Genomic DNA, 24,658 nt, shown 5'->3' on the forward strand with positions numbered 1-24,658 from the left:
TCATTACATGCCTGCTTACTAACCAGTAACCAAGCTAACATTTCTTATACCTGTTCTTCATTCGTACAGTTTTAGTCAAAAAGAATAGACTCTGGGCATGCAATTTCTTTTGCTATTTGATTTCTGTGTGTAGCTGATTACAATGCCCAACTACATGGCATACCGATGTTTGACATTCAGAAACTCAAGATAATCACAACCTGGTTTCAATACATGTTCTTCTACTGCCACAGCTTCTAGACCCTGATGTGTATGATTTGGTCTCACATCCGTTATGGAAATATTAATACAACCATACCGTTGCAAGAAGACCTGAATTCTAACGACTTTTTAAGCCGACTACAGGTCTGCAGGTAAAACGTCAAGACTGCCCTTTATCTGTCCTTGAATGACATGTTTGTAAAATGGATGGAGTCTCATATCTGCTAGTTTTAACCTTAACTACTATATCTGCATTGCCTTTCACTTCCTCTAGTTCATGACAGATACACCCTATGAAACCACATAAAGAGAACAGGCTGCATTTGACCAACCTTGTGTTGAGCTACCTGAGGTCATTAAAAAGGTACTATTGTAGCTACAGAGCTAAAACACAACTATGGTCTATACACGTAAATAAAAACTTGGAATTTCAGGCACGTCTGTAAGTGATATACATACTTACGTGTATGAACAAATAGAAGATGGAGGGGTGGCATGGTGATTTAACAGATCAAGGATGTCGCATTGTTCACAAAAGACAAATTCAGACAAAGGCCATTTCAGAACTAAATACCCAACAAGACCTCAGTCCAGGTATCTTTTGTACACTACTACTAAATGCCAGCATCTGATGGCTAACAGCAAACAAGACAGGATTTTCTGAACAAATAACTCTATTTCTATTGTTTTCTGTTTGCATTAGAATCATAGAGTAGCCAGCATTATAACAACGTGACAGTTGTTGAAAATACATTGACTTTAATAGTATCTGCTCTATTTGGTATTCATCGGAAACCAATAGTGAGAAGATGCCCTTCACTCCTTATCTCACACTTCAGGAAGTCGTTGCACACGCAGTACTTTATGAAGTACCAGCTCCAGCTCCTGCCCCAGATTTATACAATAGTTAGTGAATGCAGAGTTAAATTTGGGAATGGTAAACTGAATGGTTAAGCTGATGGAAGAAGACAAACTTTTTCATAGAAAAATATTCCCTAGATTTCATCCTCAGCATTAGCTAAAACAAGACTACATGGCCAAAGTCTTCTTGTACTATTTCTCTTTTTGCAGACTAATCATGGTCGATAATGAAAACTACCATCAAGCCAGCTGCAGCTAAAACAAAGTTTGTGTGGTATCATAGTGGCACTTCAAAAGCACAGGATGAGTCTGATACTGAGGCATTTAAAAGGCAAGGAGTCCCACTTAGTTGCTTTACTGCTACTTTGCATCAGTCGTGCTAATTGGCATACACTGGAAGTATTAGAATAATGTCTACATCCTGGGTGAAAAACAAAACTCCAGAAGTGAATGTGAGGGACAGAAACTATAGAAATGAGGAAAAATTTCACTTACATTGATCCAAGATGGCGCTCGCTATTACTGTTGAAACTCTGCTATGGGCTGAGGTCACAAGACCCTGTAAGCTAAAATAGAGAAGCTTCAGCTGAGGGTAACTGAAGCTGCAGCACATTAAAATACATTTTAAGGTTATAGGTATTGATCGGAGTTTTAATTTCTTGATCTATTTTCCCCAAGGCATGAAAAGTGACCTCTACTTTTCGGTCATTTTTCAAGCTTGGAGGGAAGAGATTTTCAGTATTATCCTCTACCTCATTATAAGTGTGTATGTATGTATGTCATACAGTACATGATATGAGACTATGATGGTTTCATTGGCATGAGTTCGGAGTTGCCACATTATTCACACACGGTGAAACCATATGTGGTTTATGCAGAATCTCCCAAATGAAACTAAATCAAAACCTTTACACAACATCACATCATCATGTATGTAGGAAATGTGAATTATACAAAAGAAAAGCTAGCTTAAAAATCTTCCAAAATGTATTAAAATGCATCACAGAGCTCATTTTTCCTTTCTATAAAGGTAATTTTTTAAATTATGTACCTCTGAGGGAGTCTGATAACTTTTACATCTTAGGAATAACAAAATAACTTTAAAATTATTTTTGTATGCATATTAAAACTGTAGTATGAAAATCAATTGCATCTTAAGCTCTGGGGCTTAAATCAAGTGTGTGGATCTACTAGGCAGCTAGAATCTTCTCTTAACCTGTGATATAAAGACTCTACTGTTGGATTCACTAAGTGGCAAGATACTGAATTTGTCACTAGTTTTGGATCAAACATTCTTTCTTGTGGCCCATAATTCACTGTGCTTTTGAGAAAACAAATAGCATGCAAAAGAAAAAAAAAAGGAAAAACAGAAAATAATGTCTTGGAAAATTATTATTAGTGTTAACAGCAGAGTTTGGGAATGACAGAAGGAAAGACACTAGTAAAATTCTGTTGAGAACAGTGCATGAGGAACAACCCTGTCGTTTATTACGTATACCAGGGCTGCAGGTGATATTCGCCTAAGTGTAAACATACACTTGTGTAATGTGCGTGTATGAACAGACATATGTAGCGTGCAAAAACAAACCTCTAGAACACGCCCTAGAGCATTTTCTGTATCTGAAATGAAGAAAGGCAATTCCAAGAACACAAGGAATGCAATGAATCTGAGCTACAGAAATCCTGAAGCAGCCAGGTAGCATATATCATACATATATTCGACATATGTGAAAGAATGACAAGTTGCCAAGAAATACCCTGAAGGGTGGAATCTCTGTGTTTCTGAGCAAACTTGGGGAAAAAAGAAAAAAAGGAAATTCCCATCTCATAATACAGATGTTTACTGTGTTTACTGCATTTCTTGTGCAACCATAATGTGATTTATAACAGATGAGACTATGGTAGACCAGAACTAAGCAGCTATCAGGATACTGCATCATTTTGATGTATTGAAATAAATAGTGTACACAATTAAGAAATACGGCAAAAATGTTACACATTAGAAACATTTTCATAAGATTAACTCTACAAAGCATCATATCCCACAGGACAAGGCAGCCAAACTCATCCTTTGAAAGATAAGTAAAGAACACAATATGAATCTAACAAAAATGACCACTGGGGAAAAAATAAGTAAAATTTTCCTACAAATAAATGACTGCTAGATTTTAGATTTTTAATAAAAAAACACAGCAAGTGTTGTTCAAATTATAAGACCATCTTCAAATAATGAGAGACGTGATGGCTAAAGTGTTTATGGTAAAAGACTAAATAATTCACCTTTACCAAACCCATTTCAGTACCTAGATGACTAGGATAAAGTTTCATGAATGCTTGTAGGCCCACGTGGAATGAGTATTTCCTAGTCTCGAAGCTATAGGATAGAAGCCACATCATAAGAACACCATATCCCAACTGAAACTGGTTACTTGTCTTCACCTTATGAGAAACATTAACAAAAAAAAAAAAAAATACAGCAAACTGAAATGGAATTAATTATTCTCTCCATGAGCAGAGTCTTCCATAAAAGAATTTATGCAATCTAAACAGAGTGTGTATGAAAAACATTAAAAAAAAAAAAAAAATACAGCAAACTGAAATGGAATTAATTATTCTCTCCATGAGCAGAGTCTTCCATAAAAGAATTTATGCAATCTAAACAGAGTGTGTTTGACTATGTAGAATGTAGTCTAATATGCTCAGTGTGTAAAGAGGTAAAGCTCTATTGACAATAAGCCCAGCTCATTTCATAAGCAGTAATTTATTTAGAAGAAAAAAAAAAAGGAAAGAAAAATAAAAGCGGGAATGGGGGGGATGTCGCTCTAACAAATCCAAAAAGCTTATACTATAGACACCTACATCTGAGCTATTCATCTGAGGTTATCTGCACAATCAAAGGAGAAAACCAGGTGTTTCTGTAGCACAATTCATTAAGTCCTAATTAGATGTCTAAATCAGATTAGATAAATTGTCTCTTAAAAGTATGCTGACTATGTGTTGACAACAATGTGTTGACTAAAAGTGCCTTGACTATGAATGGTGACAAAAGGCTCTTGATCCTGGACTATTAGGGTGAATGGCAGAGTCAAGGTGTAACCATCTATTGTCTGGTGAAATAAAGCCCCCTTCCAAGAGACTGATTATCTAACGTGGACTTTGCTTTAGTATGCACCTGAAACAGTAATTTGTATTTATGTTAAACAGATGTAAAACCAGACTACTCTGTATTGACTTCACACATTCAGGCTACATCAGATAGACGTGATGCCTGAAAACTTATTTCAGGTGAACGGCAGAGGTAAAACCAACAATCAGTTTAGTTTTCATTCAGATATGGGAAAGTAACAAACGAAGCATGCTGCTGAAATCCTCAGTCACTTCATTCTACCACCACATACATGGACATCCCTGTAATACTTTATACCCTACCTAAACAAATCAACCAACCAACCAACCAACCCTCAAATCCCCTTATTTCCCCTCAATTTTGAAGAAAAACTCTTGTGGAATAAAATGAATTAAAAAGTTACCATCTACACATGTGTGCACTCACACAGAGAAACTGGCCAGGGAATCCTGGGTATTAACATGCATATTAAAAAAAACTACTGAAAAAAATCAGCATGATGCTTCAGGAAGTCAGACAGTCAGTAAGCTGACTCTAGCACGGCAATTTAAAACTTTTGTTTTAAATGAAGTCTCTTAAGTTTAAAAAGTATACAAAATCAGCAAAAAAATTAAAAATGATAAAAAGTAAACCCATGGTTTTATTGTGTAGTAGCTCAGTATAAACTTTTCCAACCCTCTATACCCTTCACCTTTACACAGCTCGTAAGATTAGATGCAACGGTAGCATAGGACTCTTTAGATATACATATGACAAACTCAGGCATCCAGCAAGGGACAAATCACCATTTTGATAATCAATTTCAGAACTGAATTCAATCTCCAGAAATTATTTGAATGAAAATTAGCTCACAGCATGATGGGGGTTGGTACATTTGGTTTGAATGAATCAGTGGATAAAAATAATAGAAAAAAGTGAACTATATTATTTTGTAAATATTTACAGAATAATTCAGATTTATCAACTACAAAACTTAATCAGAAAGCAGATTGACAGCACCTCACACAATTCAGTGATCATCATAAATCCCAATGTATCAGATTTCATCAGAATAGAGGTCATGTTTTGAATGAAGGTAGAATTTGTTATACATTATTCATCCATCTGAAAATATTACAAGGTGGGACAACTTTTTTATAGTTTATTACCATTGCATATTACAAAATGCATTTGTAAAATAAATGTTTAACCGATGAGTCTATGACAAGTCGTTACAAAGCATATTATAAGATGCAAATATTGTTAAAATACGTGTGCATGTTTAATGCATGAATTACAGTCATCAGGCATGGTATAAATTGTCATAAAATTTAACAAATGATAATAAGATATTTACAAATGGCTTCTAAACATAAAGTCTGCACAGAGAAGTAAACGGTACTAAAATTAATCCCTATATGAAGGCTCTTTTTCCTTGTCTTTTTTCTCAAAACAAAACGTTAGGTGATTTTTTTGTTTAGATGGTAGCGAGCAGTATCTGAAAGAAACTCTTCTTGCTAAGCTTGTAAGGCAGCCAGAAACTTCAGTCTTCAGAAGATTTCCAGAATAACATTACATAGTTCTCCATCAGCTAGGCAGAACTGGTTAGCTTTAATAACATCTTCACATAATTTCTTATGGAGAATTAAAATGCACTGGATAAATCTGAATTATTATTTTTATAGACAAATTTTCCAAGAAGATGAACTGTTCAAACTCTATATTATAAATCTTTCTCTACTCATCAGAAAAAATTACTTCAACAGAGCTGGGAAGAAACAACCTTACCTTTCAAATGTTCTATGCTCAATCAGAGATACTCAAGTTTGCAGACACTGATCTATATAAGCCTTGTATAAGCTATTATAGTTTTTTATAATTCAACACTGTAGAGCAAAACACTGATCAGAGAAAAGTTATTTAGGTTTTTTGGCATATGCATAGAATATAAACAAAGAGCTATCACCAGGATATTTCCCAGCTGATTACAGAAACAATTTGTCTGCTTGAAAGAGGAATTTCTATACATTCCATCTGTAAGAGTCAGACTAAATTGAAGTCAAGATCCTGAAAATAAAGAAACATCCCTGCTTCCAAAATCATCTGATAATTGTCTAGGAAAAAAGGAGAACAGACTGAGTAAGAGAGAGAGAGAGAAGGGAACTACACAGAGATACCTGAGTCATGTCCTGCAAGCTTTTGTGCAGGGATTTGCTAGTAGGCGAAATCACTCATAACTATGATACAGAACTTTAATGATTTCAGTGTAACTAAATAATGTTATATTAACTAAATAATGTTACTAGTTCAAAACCTCCAGGTTTCAGCTGCTGACGAAGCTGATCGTTAGCTTCTGAAGCACAGAAAGAGAGCATTAGCAGGATCTGAGAAGTCTGATCCTGTGATAGGCATGCCAACATTGCTCTCAATTTTCTCCGAAGTTTAACAAGATTGAATGACTGTAAACAGGACCTTCAAGAAAGAAGTACTATTTTTGATGGAACAAGCAAGGAATAAAAAACCCACCAAAACTTTACATGTTTTAAAAAATAAACTTAGAAATTCAGAGATGAAATATTTATTTCAAGTTTTTGAATACAAAGGGTTCTTGAGCTTGCATTGCTGGGACAATGTAAATGCGAAGGATCTCAAGTTTTCATCCCATCTTCTCATCTCACCCTGCCCACCATTTGCAATGCAACTTCAGTGGGCACTCACAAACACAGGATATTAGGATCTGATTCAATGTATCCTTAATAGCTGTAGCTTTGCAAAGCTTAGTCTAGACCTATTTTACACGGAAGTACACGTGACCACAACTGCCTGTGGAACATGCCTAAGGAACACTCTTCCCTTCTCATCTGTGCAACCATGAACCATTTTCAGCTGCACAATTCCACACTGAAAGATTTAGTGAATACTCTAAAGTAAGGTCCCTGATGCAGATGTAGTCACAGCAGTCTTTTGATCCAACTGAGAAAAAAACTTAGCCATGAGGTGCTCCTGCTATCTGCATGTCATAGCTGGAGTAAACAGCCCATTAAGTGCCTCTGAACTTTCCCACCCAGGAAGGTATTCAGAGAATTTGTGGGTAATCACTTTTTTCCTTAAAAGCCCTTACAGGCAAGGCTCTTTATAAATTGTTTCTTCAGCTTTTCCAAACATAAAGGAACCTTGTGAGCTGGCAAAGCACAAGAGGTTTTGAAGTCAACCCTAAGCTTTTCCTTCTTGTGTGTGTACCTTGTTCCCTAAAGACGTGACCATTCGAGTAAAGTGGTTGAACAATCAGTTCTCAGATAAGAGTGACTGTCCCAAAGTTACACTGAAGGTTAGGAGGATATCACTCAGAAGTGGACACTCCCTCATCCTTTCAGCAACAGCACTGCTTTCTTGTGACACCACTGATACTGTTTAACCTTACTTGTACATGTGGACAAGTTTCAAATAAATCCACCAGAGGTAAAAAGCACTAAACCACAACAGATAACAAAACCAGAACACAAAACAAAACAATCAAAACGTCCTAGAGTAAAGCAAGGTAGGAAAACATTGATGAAAAGATGAATATCATAAATAAAATTAGCAATACATAGTTTCTTTTTCATATGTTGTTTTTTCCTTCCAAGGGTTACATGACAAACACTTAAAAAGCCAACGTATATTGCCGACACTGTTTAATAAAGGAAGTGGTCTTACCAGCATCTACAGCTGTGGTGCAACTATAAATGCAGGAAATCATTAATGAGAAGCATATAGTAATTTTCTACATACATTGCCATAGCTGATATTTCCTCCTTCTTTGTTGAGCAGAAATACAGCTCTGTGACAGAAAAAAGGGAGCCAACAGGGAGCTGGCTCACACGGAAATTTAGTCAATTGGACAAAATGAAGAATATTTTCAGTCCTAAAAAACTATATATATTAACTGGAATTATTCTCATACATATAACTACTCAACAAGCTTTAAAAACAGCTGAAGTCTGGCAATGGAAGTAGGTCTTCTTTCAAAAACTAAAATCTTGTTTTATTTTTGCTTTCCCATTTTATCCTAGTCTTTGCAAATAACTATTCACTTCAAAAAATGGCCTTTTTCCTGATGTACTTGGCACTTTATGCTAGACACACACGTCTGGAAAAGGTTCACTACTCTAAATATGAATTGTCACCTGTTGTTTCATGGTTTCATACTACAGTACACTACGTGATAGTAGCTGAACTGAAAATGTGCACCATCCACTACAAAGGAAGAAACTGCAGTGCGCTCATCTTGTAGCTTGGCATAGTTCAGATTCACAGAATGGTACTGGGACTCCTTGCACGCATACTTAGAAAAGAAATTTCTTTGAATAAGTAAAACTGGACTTTTCTTGAATCCTAAGCAATAAGTGAAATGGAAACCATGAATTCTATTATTTGGGGAATAATCAATATTTTGTACTGAATTTCCAGACAGCCTGTCTTCATGTGTTTGAATGTGTCAAATTTTCATCTGCTGCTAAATTCTTCATTCCATTGGTAGTTTCTAAGTTTCTCACCCACAGATTTCTCAACAAACTACTGTATGACTAGTTACAATCTATTCTAGTCCAAAGATCTACAGAAGTGCAAAGATATGTCCTTTAAAGCACGTGCTCGAGGACAAGAGTTGAGTATTTAGCTGATTGAAGAGATTAGTGTAGCTAAATAAATTTTCTTTAAAGAAGGAAGTGTCTCATTTAAAACGTATAAAATCCTAAAATGTAAGGCAGGCCAAGGAAAGGAGACGGTTGGAGAAATATTAGTAAGACTTAATCTCAAGGTCTTGTGAGAAAGACCATACTGCACTAAAAAAGACAGGTTACTTGCGTCAATTGGAAGGCAATGCTGTGTCTTTCTTAAAGAACATGACAGCATGGATTTAGAGATTGGAGTTTTAACCTTTATACTTCTGGCCTCTCCTGATCGGACCATTACAGGGTTGCTATGGGCCTTATCCAACACATCTTGGCATTCAATTTTCAGGGTCCTGACCTAGCCTATCTGTAATTAGTCTGATGAGATTTACACATTCTTTACACAGGAACAGAAGATGTTCTTTGGAGAAAAGAAAAAAAAAATTGTTTACGTTCATGCATAAATCCAGCTTATGCATGGACACACGCTATTGTGGTCCCAGTAAGACAGTATACGGAGGGAAAAAAAACCAAAACAAGCGGAGAAATAGTATTTGGAGTGTCTGTGAGATGACTGCAATGTTAAATAGGATAAACAACAAATATTGACAAATATTTTATATTTTTCATATGGGGCATATAGCTCATATAGTACAAGCCTAGAGAGACGGAAGTGGAAAGACTATGACTGAAAGTCTCATACTATGTTGCACAATTCAGGTGAAAGCTTTCTCATTTAGACAACTGAATGAGGATCACTTTTTTGGCAGGAACTGTGCAAAGTTGTTGAAGTCCTTGCTTCAAGAAGAAGAGACTCACGTTATAGAAAGTAAGAGTTTTCTATGCAGTAATACAGAGACTGCACCTAATACAGTTCTCCCAGAATACGACCAGTGAAGAGGCTGTGGTATATTTTGTTCACAGATGCAATCCTTTTCTACTCAACTAAGAAATGACTATTAGTGTTAGTAATGTAAGAATTTCTGCTAACATTTTTTAGAAACAATCTAAACACCATTTGTAATTAGAATATATTTTATATAGAAAACCAGTTTCCCTGGTTTTGAAATAAGAGCTCACTGATAAAAACTATTACATATAGCAGACTCTCACACAGAGATACATGCACATGGGGCTGAAACCACACTTCCCTGTGGCTTTCAAAGTGCACCTTTACTAGAGTTACCCACAGACACAATGAAATAGTACTGGGTAGTACTGAAATAGTTTGGCTGCATTAACAGAAGTATCAGTGGTGAGAGGGAAAAAAGAAATGATCCTTCTTCAGGCTGCTGGAAAGTATTTTTATATTAAAATGAAACACTCCAAATTCAGCATAATATAATGCAATCACACATCAAAATAAACTTGGCATTATAATATCTTTTTCTGAACACTTCTCAATTTTTGTAAATCCTGGATTGTTTCCTTGTTTCCACTTCACTGTAGACTGAGGAAAGATATGCCTGTTGAAAGCAGATACAACTTATTTTGTCTTATTATACTTAATTTTTAACAATCTGTGCAAACAGTTACATTATCAGTGTAACCAATTAAATTACTCCTTCAGTATGTATCGTATTAATCAATACTGTCTTTCTTCTACCACCATGGCATTCACTTATCATTCCGCACTCCTCTGAAGTGCCACAAAGTCATCGCTAATCTTGATAAGGCTAAATAGGTTTTTTGGTCATCTTTAAATTTTGACACATACAATATCCTTCAGCGCATTTTCCAGCTCATTAATAAATATATTAAACAATGTTGTTTAATGTACAGGTCAGTGGTAGACAGAAATGTTAACCTTTTGCCATGCCGAAAATTGACAATTTACTCCTGCTCTATCTTCTGTCTTTTAACTTGTTTCTAACATGACGGAACTTTAACTTTCACCCAGAACTATTCAGTTCTCTTGATAATCACTTGTGAAGTACTGTGGCAAGGCATTTTGAATGCCCTTTTGAATCATGTCTCTTGGTCTGTAAAAACTTTTTTTTTTTTGAGACATTTACAAATATTTCTTGTAGATTGAAAATACTGGAATCTTCTTAACAGGTCCAATAGAGATGTGTGTGCTCTGCAATTTCAGTAAACTTTGAGGCCACAGAAGAGCACGATTTGTCCCCCAGAAAGGTCAGACCACCAAAATCTTCCAGCTGAATTGGTAACGCAGAAAAATTGAATACACGGCCGTATTTTATCCTGTTAGAATGAAGCACTTCAATGCACACGTTAAATCACACAGGTGATGAAAGACTCAGGAGCAGTAGTGGCAGCAGCAGCAGGGGAATTAGTGCAGCTGTACGAAGGCTCCTATGTTGCTGACCAGGACCCTACTGTAGGCATTGCACAGACACAGAGTGAAATGGTTGTGCTGTGTAAGACAAGAGATGACAGTGACAGACTGACAGGAAATACCTGTCATGATAGCAGGCAATATATGTGCCTAAGCTTTCTATACATAAACTGGAGAAGTCTGAATGACTGACTTGGAGAAGGATAATGAGGTACCTCACAATCATTACAGACAGCAGAGGAGAAAGTACAATAAGGCTTATCTGAAAATCTAAAAGTAGGAAATTAATGGCTCTTTTTTTTTCTATTTTATGAGCAATAACAGGTATCGTGACGTCAGCGTGTGAAGGATTATAAAACTGAAAACAAACTGCCTGTATTTGATGCTTTGAAGGGAAACTGGGGAAAGACAGAGAGAGAGATGTTAGGAAAGTAATCTGTGCAGAACAGTGGCAGCAATGAGACAAGGTGACGTTTGTCATGTGGTGAAAACAGGCCAGCTGTAGTAACTGAAATGTGGAGAACCTGCATGAGAGTTCCAGTTCAGTGCACAGCTTAAAAAGCTGTATCTCAGTATGGATGTGAGGAACAGGAAAGATACCCAAATTCAAGATGTTTATGGTTTTTTTGCGGGTTTTTTGAGGGTATTTTTAATAGAAGCCATGGTGTCTGGAGTACAAATCATAAAGACGCTGATTAGGTTTCTCATTTAGATTACTACCACAATAAAGATTCTCTGAAGAAAATGGCAAAGGAGCAATTACAAGGATAAAAAGAAAACCAGGGAAGTGTAGGATGGAATGGGGAGACGAGAAACTCTACAATTATTGAGAACAGCATACCTACTAAGTTCACAGACTGGTGGAGGGGATGAAGAAGGGAATGGCTGAGCAAAAGAAGCCAATGAAAGAAAGCAGAAACTTCAAGTATGAACTTTTCATAAAATTTGTCAGCTTCTATCATGAAATCAATTTTTTTTTTATATTGCTTTCTGTGTCTCTTTTCACGACAGAAGTCAACTACATTTTTAAAATAAAAAAAGTCCAACAGAAGGGTACCGTTGACAAAATCTGTCGCTATTAGTGGCACTGTCAGCTCAGCCCAAGATGTGACTGATAAAAAGTGAGAGAACCTGCTGTATCCAAGAATCCATTCTTGGACACTTGCTATGAGAAGTCACCTTCAGTTCCAGTTTTTGTAGAGATTATGCATGAAAGAAGAGAGTTTCGTTCTTGCCAATTGCTCAGTATGAAGTGTTAGTTTCTCAGCAGACAACAGAAGTAAGTTGCTAGTGATACCTGAAGCTAGATTCCATTTTTGCAATTACAGAAGAGGGTTCTTCTACCAACACTGTCTACAAGAAACACCATTTATATGTCTTCAAAACAGTTACCGATGTATTGCGTTTGGAATATGGAGCTGGTAAGGTATTCGATGCAACCTAACAGCTCTCACTTTTGTGTAAATACTTATCAAACAGATTATTAGCGTTCTGCTTAGTGATCAAGAAATACAGAAACTGTAAAAATCTGGAACTGAATTACACTTTTCAGGAGAGTGCAGGGCAACGCGCATCTACTGTTTAGCCAATGACATCTGATGACATTTAAAGCATACACAACTGCTCTAGACATCACCTACTTTATTTGCCTGATATTCCCTGGCACTACACCAAAGCTATTCTAATGCAGCTAAAACGAAATGTGGGAACAAGATAAGCAGAAATTCTCTCATATTTTGTTAATTTTTGGCACTGTATCTTCATTTCTGACTGCCATATTGTACCCAGGAATATCAAGAATTGGCTAACAGTGGTGGAAATGGGTCCCAAGGAATAAAACAGACTGGTAACTCAGGACTCAATCAAACCCATGATAAAGTTGATGACAGTGTTAAGCATAAAGGAAACAATTAATGTAAGATCCATCTGTATAGAAAAGCAGAGCTAATTTCGGAGTAAATTGTAAATAAAAACTCTAATGGCTCTAAAGCATTCCAATAATGAACAAAAGCCCAGGGACAGAAAAGAAGAATCAATAATAAACGCCTACTTCTGTGCTTTCTGTCTAAACTTAAAAAAAAAAAAAAAATCATTTTTGGGAATTAAAATAGGTTCCGAAGATGTTAAAGAATATGTGATTTGTAAAATAACTAGGAAAAATACTGAATTCTATATAGTTTAGTCAGCGGATTTTTTTTTTTATTAATACTGTTTTCATTTAATCTTACAACTTTATTAAGTTTTAAACTTAAATGGTAAGACCCTTGATTAGTAAAAAAAAAGCATTATTCATGGAAAAGGACTTGCAGATTTAGGTCATTCAAGGACGTTACCAGATACTGCTTTACTCTAACAGTTGACACTTATTTGTAATTAAAACATTTTAATGTTTTAGTTGGCATTTTAAACCACCCATTAGAAAATAACTTATAATTACAGCCTAGTATCACCTAAATATACTGGCTTTCTTAACCCTATGGGGACCCCTTTCCAAACAATAAATGAAGATACAGCAATAAAGCTCCCATCAAAGTTCTCAAGAGACGTGCGACTCAACACATTCTCCTATGTGTGCTATATTAGCTATATTAGTTCAATTATATGAATATGCTTTTAAGTAAACACAAAACTGAGTGTTAACTGAGCAAAGGGTACAAATTCTTGTTTAGTCAGTTTAAACCACATAAAAGCAACTGATTTCTCTTATATTGAAACTAAGCAAAACAAACTTGAGTTTTATCAAAATCTATAGAAATTAACAGCAGATGAAATATAATACTCATGAAAACCAGCATTATTATTAAAAATTACTTCATTTTTTCAGAAAAAGAAAACTTCTTATGAATATTTTAAAACTTTAGAACAGCAAAGTTCCATCTGCTCTTTTCACTACATATTTTTGGACGGTATTTGTTTAACTAGTTTGTATTATGTGATTGATAACACTAAGGCCTGTGGCTCACTTATGCAGTTTGTACGCCACAAGGATTTAGTCAGGCCTTAGTGCAAGTGGCCACTCCACTGACAGCCAGGAGCAGCTGGGGTAAACGGATGCTTCAGCCCCTCGTGTGCTCACACCACAGGCAGTGGTTTGCCTACTTCCAGGCACGACCCTGCCTGGGGAACACCTAGTGCTGTTCTAGCATGAGCTGAAAACTTACAGAATTGCTAATATACTTCTAAACCTGCCCATGATACAGCTATACAGGGTAAAGAATATGTTTGTATGTGGGCATATGTGTATGTGTATAAATGTTATTCTGTAGTGTTTGTTTAAAATTAAGTGCCTTATCATACGATGCAAAATCAAAGATAGTTCCTTAGAGGCTTGCAAGTGTGACTATGAACTTCTGTTTGTAGTTGATATTGTTAGGTAAAGAAAAAAAAGGTTAATTTATGTAAGAATAGGCAGCAGGTAGTCTACAGAAATCTCTCAGGTTGTCTGCAGGTACACATCTCCTATATCAATAAAATATGAAATGCTCCTCCTTAATCAATTTCTATTAATTCATTAGTTTCCACACAGACTGAAAAGAAAACAAAAGAACCAACCAAACAAACTACAGGATGGGATATTCTCTACAGCCATATATCACAGTTTGGAAGGCAGGAAAAAAATTAATAAATAAGAAGTAAACATAGCCATGATTTAGCAAAAGATATTTTTAGCTAAGGTTCTAATAATCTAATAAGTGATGTAGCTGCATATGAAAGACAAAAACAATAAAGATTTTATTCTATTGGATGCAGACATAATCTTCAGATGTTATAAACTGATGAAACTCAATGCTCGCTTGATACAAATTACATTGCTGACAATAAAGTGCATTTTGAGAGAAAATAGATCACTTTGTCATCAAGTGACAATCAATTTTACTTGCAGTAGGAAGAACACCTCTGGAAAGCACTCCACTGAATTTTTCATTGCTGCAATCTGTGCTGGAGCTGGCTGTTCAGGGCAACTATTTTCAAATACTGTATTGATACTAAATAAAATACTGAAAAAAACTTACACACAGTGTGATGTTCTATCTTAATTTTCATAACTGGGATATATTCCATGAGCTAACACAGAGGCAACGTTTGAAATAGTGGACTAGGTCTTCCCTGTGTTTAAAAAGGCAGAACTATAGAAAATCTGTGCTGAATTTTTCCACCAAGAGGTTTGCTTGAGGGTCTTCTGCAAAAGTATAACGCAGGTTTACAAGACAAGAACACACATATTTCAAGTTCTTAAAACATGTCTCTCTTTATGTCATATCGCAACTCACTTTATTTGCAGACCTCAAAGAAGCCACTCTCCTCTCTACGAGACTCAAAAAGCAGTGCTGTTTTATAGGGGAAAAAAGGCAGAAGGGATTTTGCATGAAGAATGTGACCTAGACTCTCAGAAACCTCAACTACTTTGTGATTTTTAACACCTTCCCTTTAACTACATGAAATGGTACTTCTTGAATTATAGCTTATTTGTGCTTTGCAACACACACATTGAAGGAAAGTAGTGTACATTTTCGATACATTTTGTGCACTGTACAATGTGAATTCTCTTTCTGTAATAGGATTCCCCTTTCAAATAAATTTAACAAAAACAAAACTATATTTAAGAACGGATGTCTCCAAAACTCCAAATGAAGGTGTTTGTAACATTTAATAAAAACATCCATGAGACAAACATCTCTAGGCAAACCTTTTACCAAATAACAGTAACAAAAAAAAAATCTTCCATATTTTAAATGCTGTTTAACCTCAGAGACATTCTTCACATGAACATCCACATTTTCTATTAAATTGCTACTTTTAGACAGTACTCTACGAAGTATGATCCTCTTAATCCACAGTTCAGGACTGATAATCATTCTTTCCTTTGTACATTTCTAGGGATCTGCTGAAATGCTTGGCTGCCTAAACTACAGTAATTTCCTTTATGCAATTGTAAATTAAATTTTGTAGAAGTAGAGAATGATTTGTAAAAAAAAACATTTTTCCTTTCAAGAAATTTAATACAGCAAAACGGTAGGAACACAGGGAAGCAGAACAAAACACACAGCATAAGCACTGTCCTCACCCCAGCCAACATATTCGATAGTATAATTTATATGTACATAGTGCTGGTGTTATTTTTATCTTGTAATACTTTTTCTCATCTCTTTAATACACTGAAGAAGAATACTGACCAAATCATAGATGTTTTCTTCCTGCTTATTGGTCATTTTCCCTGGAAAAACACAAGTTGTTTGGTTTATATTCTGTCAGTTCGAGTGGTGCCCAAGTGACTAAGTTCAGTAAAATAAAAAAAGCATTTCCTGGAATACCACATGACAGAACCCCAAATTTGAATAATAGCAGCTATAGGAATTTAAAAAGAAAAATCAAAGAAGAAAAAGTCTAGCCCTACTATTGTGTTCATCTGGGAGCACTGACCAGATAAAAAGATTGCAAGGCTAACAAATAATAATTTAAAGAATGAAGCAACTAATTTTAATTAGTATCAATATTAGACAACAGATTTATATGAAATCGCATTACACATAGAAAATTTGTCCAAAAAAGTGTAATTTTTTTCCCTTAAGGGTGATGATTAACCCATAAAAGCACTAACTCTACCAAATAGGGAGAGACACAGATAGGCAAGACAAAGCTGGTAGCAGTCCATCAAAGATGCTACAAAAATTGATTTTGATTCTCTGAAAAGTCATCCAGCTAAAAGTTCTGTTTAAGATGGGTTTTTTACACAGATCCAGGCTTTGGAAAGGAGTACATAAAATTATATCCTTATTAGTTTGATCCGTGGTTTACATATTTGTGTGGATGTTTATAAGATTGTCCAGCCACTAGATCTGCTGAGACTCAGAAGGGCTCAATCAAAATGAAACCCAAGTTATTGTCTATTAACCATGCAGACCTTTCTGTTATTACCTGGTTCTTCTTGACAGAGCTGGGTGAGATCTTTCAAGGAGACAATGATGACACCATCAAAGGCTGCAATTTGAGATGTGGATTTTCTCCAGCACGGATGAAACCAGTTCCTATTTCCCATCACATTACCCATAGAAAGAGGTTGAAGTCAGGCCACAGACTTCACAGATTGCATGTTTTCATACGGTTTTCTTCAAACACATATGGAGGACTGAAAACTCATTTTTTCTTTTATTTCTACATTTTTTTTTTCCTCTTTTGTAATCTGAAGTCTCCATTACAGGTCCTAACTTAGACAATAAAGTTGCTTAATTTCTTTTCAAATGCATCCCTACAGTTAAAGAGGGTACCATATAAAAAAATTATTTCTATCCAGACAAGAAAAAAATGATAAATAGATCTATTCTATAATTCCATGTTTTTCTAGCAGCTATATATCAACTACAAGGACTAGTTAGGTAAGTGAATACTGAGGTCTGTTATTTTCACATGGAAATTCTACCCAACTGTCAAACCTACTGACTTCAGAGTTCCACCCTGCCATTCAATCCAGCAGATTCTTTTCAACTATAGATCCTGAAGGATCAGCAGTTTGGAAAGCTAATATAGGAAAGGCACAATGTTTGAAGAGCCTATTTTCTACTTTGATGTAAAATAAAAATAAAAAAAAAATTAGAAAGGTCAGCAGTTACTTTCATTTGAACAGCAGTGCGAAATGTCAAAGTGGTTGGTTGTAAGTAAGCTTGTAAAATGACCATTTAAAGCACCCATATACCAACGTAAGCACCTGTGCAAAGTAATCTGAAAGAACAAACAAGAAAGTACTTGATTTAGTATGAAGATTTCTGTAAATAATTAGGAAAAAAATTGCCTTCAAGGATTCAATTATTGTCCCATAGATCTAATCATTAAACATACTTCTTGTGAAGTTGATCTGGTACTAGTATACTCTTGTACAAAACTGTTTTATACTCAAGTATTATGCTAGAAGTAATTAATTTGCACTAAATCAACTTCATGCATGAAGTATTGGCATCTCCATTTTACAGACAGCAAAACTGAGCCACAGAGAATATAGTAGTCTTGCTCAAAATTATTTGTCATATTAGCAGCATTGGATAACAAAATTCAGAAGATACATCCAGTTAGAGAGTCTCTGAGTGTGAGTGCTGAGCCATCCAGCTCTAAAGAAGCAAAGTGAAAAATAAGATGACCTTTATTTGACAACACATTCCAGGACATACTTAAGTTGCTTTTATATCAGTAACAGGAATATTCATATGTTTAAAATTAAGTATATCTCAAGAGCTTGTTAAATCCACAGTATATGGATGCTGTGAGAAAACTGAGTTTTGGGCACCCAGCACACCATGCTGCTGTTCCAATACAAAACTGAAACACAAAACTCATATACAGAGATTTACCTCGTGTTATGACAGACTGGAAGCTGTAGGCTTGACCACCAGCATCATAGATTAATGACAAAAAAATAGTTTCCTTTTTTTTCCCCCATTATAGTAAGATATACATTAGAAAAATATTGTTTTGGAGGTAAACAGACACAAATTACAGTGCCTTGACTGGAAACAACAAGCACTTTCAGCTTCACTGAAACCTGAAGGACCTGAAGGCGCTTATCTCTATATCAGATTATGCCCTCTTGAAGTAAATGAAGCAGCATTCCCCTACCTTCAGTATGCATGGCGGAAAAGAAAATTCTAAAGCAAAGTAAACCATAAGAAATTCTGAGTGTGTTTACAAAGGGAAGGTACCTGTACTCTGGTCCTATTTGTGTGTAATTCTTCTCGTGGGTACAATGGAGTGCTTATACCCAGACTGCTACAATGCCTATGAGGTAAACATGAGGATCACAAACAGCTTGCCTGAGATTAAGTGCCTCATGTGTTCTCGGCCTTTCCTAGGTTTGGGTACGAGCATAAAAGTGAGCGTAGGAAGATGACAAAAATATCTTGTGACCCCAACATATTCAAATAAAAATAACCTGCTCTAACTGTAATTTCACATCAGAAACCAGCAAACAGATTTCCATCTAAATTATTTTGTCAACAGCATGGTGGGATCTGTGCTAACCTTATTTGGCACCAGCGAATAATTAGATACACAGGGGTGTGACTCCAATTGAAGGTGTTGGCATCGTAGCACTCTGTGAAAATATTAACTATGAGGTTAACTCCAATTTTCTCTTCTTTAATTAAATGCACATGGTACTAATGAGGTAACCTACTGTTCCTTGATAGCACTAATTAGCTAAGAGGAGAGTACACTCTCACACAGCAATTTAAACCTAAAAATAAGGTTGAAATATGCTAATTGCAGGCAATTTAAAACAGTACAAGTTGCAGAACTAGTCATAATAAGAGAAACTGACTGCTTTACAGCTCTGCAGCTGGAACTTCGGTTAAAATCAAAACATACCACACAATTTTAAAATCATTTGGCAAAGTATCCAGCAGCCTCTTCAACAATTTTTAGTTAATTCACAGCATACAACATAAATGAAAATGAAAAGAAAAAAAAGATCTTAGTTACTCATCTAGGAAAACACAAATAATGCCTGATAAATAAGAACAAAATCTGATGAAGCCTGTGCAGAAATATATCTTTTGTTTAGAGTAGTTTGAAGCTCTGAATTTTCCTAAACACTTGAGTTTCATTTGCAGAGGTGTTAAGCAACTGCAGCTTATACTGGCGTCAATGCAGTCCTGAAAGTGTCCTAAATTTACTTTCGAATGTTGAAAAAGGATAAAGAAACATGTTTTCTTTAGAGAAAGTAAATTTTAAAGAACAAATCTGTGATATGTAGGTCCAACTTTGATGTTCCCAAAATAGCAACATTTTGTACTGTAACATCAAGTGTATTCTTTACAAGGAAACACAATTGGATGGTTCAGCTTAGCCAGTGAATTGTAGACGAGGTTCCATAGCACATTGATTTGTAATAAAGATTTCGAATTTCTTGATTTAGAGCTCCTACTGTCGAGCAGAGAAGAGGACAACAGTCTTTTGCTATACAAGCTATTTTGCTGACTAATGCCTGGGGTGCTACTGGCCGCAGCTTTAGCAGAGGCAGATTGCTTTTTTTAAAACAATTTTTTTCTCCTTTACGGAAAAAGAGTAGCAATGCAAAGATCTCCACCACAAGAAGACAAATGGATTTTAAGCGAGCAATCCCTTATAAAGACACAAAGTGGAGATCTTACCTGAATATAGGTACAACAAAAGCCTTGAACTGAATGAAAATAGCATTTCCCACATAACCAAAATCATTAAACTCACCTTCTGAATTGATAAAGAAAATGAACAGTGATTAACACCTAAGCTGTCGTTCCAGAAAGAAATAGAACCTAATCCTATGTATCGACAGCTATGAATGCATGCTGCACATCTTACATCAGCAAACTTCCGTAAGACATGATGAATGATCAATAAAAAGTATATAATACCTTTGCACTACATCCTTCATTTTAATTTTAATCAATTATTTATGCCTACAGTTAATTTTTCAGGCATTCAAAATTTAATTTCCCTTTAGAAACGTTAGATCAGTGCTGTCGTGGGGTCTAGTTCCCTAATTCAAGGCAATAAAGCCATACTGCAGAAGGGTCCATAAAATGTCCATACTATTACAACTGAAAAACTTTCATCGAGGACCACAGCTATGAGTCGCTACATGAAGGATGCAAGAGTAATCAAAAGAGTTAGTAATATCTCTTTTGCTAAGTTATTCTCAGCAATATCAGAGAACCTCTTTGGTACTATTTATAAGTTACATGAGTGTGTGGACTATTTTCAACTGCAGAGAACACAAGATCCCAAAGTACTCTTACTAGTCTAAACTGGGCATTGGATTCTTCCTGACTCCAGCTCAGTGACTGATTTAATTCTGCATGTGTGAGCAAGGCTAATTAAATGTTAATAGAGAAGTTGATGAAACTACCAGTATCTGTGCATTTCAACTTATGCCCTGTCTCCAGCTAACGCCAGTCTCAAAAAACAAAACCTCCTCCACTCCCCAACCCACAATTTCTATCCAAGAGAAAACATACAACATGGCCTGTGCATATAAAGAGCAACTGCCTTGACTTACGGGACTACTATGGCATAAATGAGATGTAAGCATGCTCAGATCCAGTCCTATTTACTTACACGCTTTTCTGCGTGATCCAAGAAATTACTGGTACTCCACATATAAATGCTGCTGTAGGTGTGTATATATTAAAGATAACAAACACTACTGAAATATTCAGGTTTAGTTGTTTGGGGTTTTAGATTTTTGTTTTGTTTTTTGGTTGGTTTTTTTTTTGGTAATATTCATTTAAAGTTTAAAAAAATCCTTTTATTTGAAATCAATATATTTAATATCACGTTCACAGCTGCCTTATAGAGAAGAACAGGGACACAAATATTCAAGTATTCTTCATGTCCTATTTTAACAACTACATGAACTTCTCCTATAATAGCAGAAGTGAGGCTTCAGTGAAGATTCAGGCTTGCTCCCAGAAGGTTAGGCAACGAAACAAGAGTGCAAAGACATGAGTATGGCTGTAATCCATCCACCTCTGGAACATCTTGTGGAGGAAGACCAATGCATTGGAGCAGAGATACCCTCTTATTCCACGAATAACTCTAAACCTCATCTGTTGGAATTCCTTACTTATTTCCGAAACCTTGTGGTCAGAAGAGCCACGCACTCAAGAAAATAATGTAAAAATAATTACTAGTCCAAAATAACCACAAAAATTTAAGAAATAACTGCAAGTAAGTGTCAATTACTCGGTACAAAAAGGTATTTTTTGTCATTTTATTTGTTGCTATTTGCTCATTTTTCAGGCTTTTTTTTTTTTACCCTAACCTCAAAAGACTTCCCAGGAAGAAATTTAATAGAGCCAAGATAGCCTGAGCCAGATTCCCAGATGGTTTAAAGCACCAACGTTAAAGGGGACGAAACCACACAGCTCTCCAAAACGCACCTTCTTTGTGTAACAACGTCCACGTTGCTTCTAATTTATTTCTGACATAGAAAGCGTAACTATGTTGAGTTCTAAATGACACTGGAAGACACCTATATTGTATAGCTTTGCCTGACATTTCAGCATGCAAACATCTCTAGTGACAACTAGTCAAGTGGAAGTAAAAACTTTTCTACATGCAAAGATAATTAGTCCCACAATCACATCCTACTGAAATGATGCATATAATTGATTAGGAAAAGAGATTGCCCTTTTATCCGGTTGATAGTTATACTGTAAAGTGATAATCAGCCTGACCCTAAAGAATAGCTTTATCATCTTCAGCTTACATCACAAAGTTCCTGCCAGTCTTTTCTTTCTTAAACAGTTTTCATTCAATTAAGAGTGTGCTAATAACTGAAAGAAAGATTTTACAGGTAGCTAACAGGCTGTAAAGCAAACACCAGTTAAGATAAGCACCATGGAAATGAATACAATCTCAAATAATTTGCTAAAGAACGAAGCTACATCTTAAAAATAAAGTTTTTTCCCTTCTGTTTCTTCTTGAAGGGCAATTTAGAGAAAAATAACTCTAATGAAGTAATAGTTGTCTTCTTTAAACTTCTTGCTCATGCCTTTTACGTTGTTCTCATGGCATTACTAACTGAGTTGTGAGGAGAAAGAATAGGAAGAAATTGGATGCCATTGCGGGCTACACTGAACCCAGTAACTGTAGTTTTTACTTCTCTTTCCTGGAACATATCCAAAAGCAAAATAGGAATTTCTTTTTTGTTCTTGAAAATAAATAGTACAGCCCACCTGTGCCATGGCCACACGAAGCAGAAAAGCAGGAAGAACTTGTCTAATCTCCTTTGCCCTCTAGCCAGCTTTTAGCAGGCAGTGTCCTCATCTTTGCTTCCTGAGGAACAGGGATTTTCTCATCTATTTGGTCCAGATTTCCAGCACAAAGCATCCCACATAGTGCATAAAGCTCCGTTTCAAATATTCAACCTACCTCATCAACAGCATATATAAACTGGCCTGTATATGCATGCAAAAATATTGAAAAACTATTATCTAGTATTTTCTTTTAATAGATTTTAAATTATGATTAATTGAAGTAATGTGCAAAAGATATAAGAGAAGACACTAAAACATAGAATCACAGTGCTCTGTGATTTTTTTATACTGAGTAACTTTTGTTCACTAGGTCCATATGAACAAATAACTCTAAGAACCGAAGAAAATAAAAAGTTCCCATCATTTTTTAATTTCAGCCCTCCTTTGATACCACATCTCTCTGATCTAAAAATACCATAAAGCTCAAGTAGTCATTAACGAATCTATGCATACTAGCAACATGATATAAATAATGTTTAAAAATATATATTTAACTTGGATACCCAGTTTACGATTGTTTAAACAGAGTATGTCTTAGAAAGTAAAAATTCAATTTTGAACAAACACATTTTCCCTCCAATGTGTACTTCTTCATGACTTAAAGCAAGCGAGGCATAAAGCCTATGAAGGTTTGTAAATATATGGTAAATGGTTGAAGGAGGTCAGAAGTTGTCTTACTAAAGGGTTACACAAACTTAGAGAAAAATGAAAGAAATAAGAGTTTGTTAGTCCAAAAAGCTAAATTTTAAAAGTACACCATAGCTATAATTTCCTAAAGACAAAGCAGATTCTAATGTGTATACAATGTATATAAAATAAATTGCTATGTAAGAAAATGTCACATTTTAGAAATGTTTCACCATATGCTAGAAATTTCTCATTTAGAAGCTCATTATCCAATAGTAGCTCTCAAGAACAAAGCTAATTTACATGTAAAATAAGAGTATGGTCTACTCTTTAAAGGCACAATGATAAACACACCAATTTGACAATTACATTAATATGAGTATTTGCATAATCTGCCTTCTACACCTGTTCTTAATTTGAAACAGCTGCAGAACAAATTACACCACATAATCTGAATATGCCACCAAGTCACGTAAACACACTAACCCTTCTCACCAAGTTTTTGTTTCCCTCTGTTTGCATGTTTGTTTTGAATTTACGTGAACCCATGAAAAAGAAGCTTTTGGGTTGGACACTTTATATGCATCAGAGATAACACGCGGAGGCTAAAAGGCTTTTTTGTGTATGTGGGTTTTTACTCTGTTTCCTGTTACAATGAGCATTTAATTTTCACCACCAAATAAACAGTGCATAGAAACTCAACATTTTACAGCTTACTGCACTAGATACACCTCCTGCGAAGTATGTTAAAAACATGTGTAGTCAATACCTAGCACAACAAAAGTCTGCCAATGAAATTCTTACACTCTTAGCAAAACAAGACTGAATGGTCACCATATCATTTTCTTTCAGGTTCGGTGCTTTCCACTTCTTAGAAAACTCTGTGTCTTGTATCAGCAGCATAAAAGGAACAACAAAACAGTTGCTCAATAATTCAAAATGACAGTTCACGCTAATGAAACATTCTTCCTACATGTAAGCTGCTCCTATTTTGATATACAAACAACAAATATTTGAGTCTTTTAATACACTGACTCTCTTCCTATGCATCCTGACTGTAATGTTAACCTCATTCAAAGCAAGAGAAAGATGAAGGAAATGTGGGAAATAACTGAGTATGTTACAC

The 24,658-nt window shown here is 35.5% G+C and overlaps 1 protein-coding gene across 1 annotated transcript in view; it reads right to left on the reverse strand.

Moving 5' to 3' along the window:
• Window positions 1–24,658, reverse strand: part of FOXP2 (forkhead box P2) — a gene marked incomplete at both ends in the record, with an annotated part of 95,810 nt that overhangs the window by 56,338 nt on the left and 14,814 nt on the right. The window lies entirely within an intron of this gene.

This window comes from Buceros rhinoceros, unplaced genomic scaffold (genome assembly GCF_000710305.1).
Source record: "Buceros rhinoceros silvestris isolate BGI_N320 unplaced genomic scaffold, ASM71030v1 scaffold5204, whole genome shotgun sequence".
NCBI lineage: Eukaryota > Metazoa > Chordata > Aves > Bucerotiformes > Bucerotidae > Buceros > Buceros rhinoceros.